The sequence below is a fragment of the Pseudophryne corroboree genome, chromosome 10 (assembly GCF_028390025.1).
Source record: "Pseudophryne corroboree isolate aPseCor3 chromosome 10, aPseCor3.hap2, whole genome shotgun sequence".
Taxonomy (NCBI): domain Eukaryota; kingdom Metazoa; phylum Chordata; class Amphibia; order Anura; family Myobatrachidae; genus Pseudophryne; species Pseudophryne corroboree.
In genome coordinates, this window is record NC_086453.1 from 59770925 (window position 1) to 59772085 (window position 1161).

Consider the following 1161-nt stretch of genomic DNA (forward strand, 5'->3'; position numbering starts at 1 on the left):
AGTGCCGCCGCTCACCTTGTCAGCAATCGGCGCACGAGGTTACATCCAGAAAATGTGGAGAAGATGATGTTCATTAAAATGAATTATAATCAATTCCTCCGCGGAGACATTGACCAGCAGCAATTGCCTCCACAAAGTACACAGGGAGCTGAGATGGTGGATTCCAGTGGGGACGAATTGATAATCTGTGAGGAGGGGGATGTACACGGTGATATATCGGAGGGTGAAGATGAGGTGGACATCTTGCCTCTGTAGAGCCAGTTTGTGCAAGGAGAGATTAATTGCTTCTTTTTTGGGGGGGGTCCAAACCAACCCGTCATATCAGTCACAGTCGTGTGGCAGACCCTGTCACTGAAATGATGGGTTGGTTAAAGTGTGCATGTCCTGTTTTGTTTATACAACATAAGGGTGGGTGGGAGGGCCCAAGGATAATTCCATCTTGCACCTCTTTTTTCTTTTCTTTTTCTTTGCATCATGTGCTGATTGGGGAGGGTTTTTTGGAAGGGACATCCTGCGTGACACTGCAGTGCCACTCCTAGATGGGCCCGGTGTTTGTGTCGGCCACTAGGGTCGCTAATCTTACTCACACAGCTACCTCATTGCGCCTCTTTTTTTCTTTGCGTCATGTGCTGTTTGGGGAGGGTTTTTTGGAAGGGACATCCTGCGTGACACTGCAGTGCCACTCCTAGATGTGCCCGGTGTTTGTGTCGGCCACTAGGGTCGCTAATCTTACTCACACAGTCAGCTACCTCATTGCGCCTCTTTTTTTCTTTGCGTCATGTGCTGTTTGGGGAGGGTTTTTTGGAAGGGCCATCCTGCGTGACACTGCAGTGCCACTCCTAGATGGGCCCGGTGTTTGTGTCGGCCACTAGGGTCGCTTATCTTACTCACACAGCGACCTCGGTGCAAATTTTAGGACTAAAAATAATATTGTGAGGTGTGATGTGTTCAGAATAGGCTGAAAATGAGTGTAAATTATGTTTTTTGAGGTTAATAATACTTTGGGATCAAAATTACCCCCAAATTCTATGATTTAAGCTGTTTTTTAGGGTTTTTTAAAAAAAACACCCGAATCCAAAACACACCCGAATCCGACAAAAAAAATTCGGTGAGGTTTTGCCAAAACGCGGTCGAACCCAAAACACGGCCGCGGAACCGAAC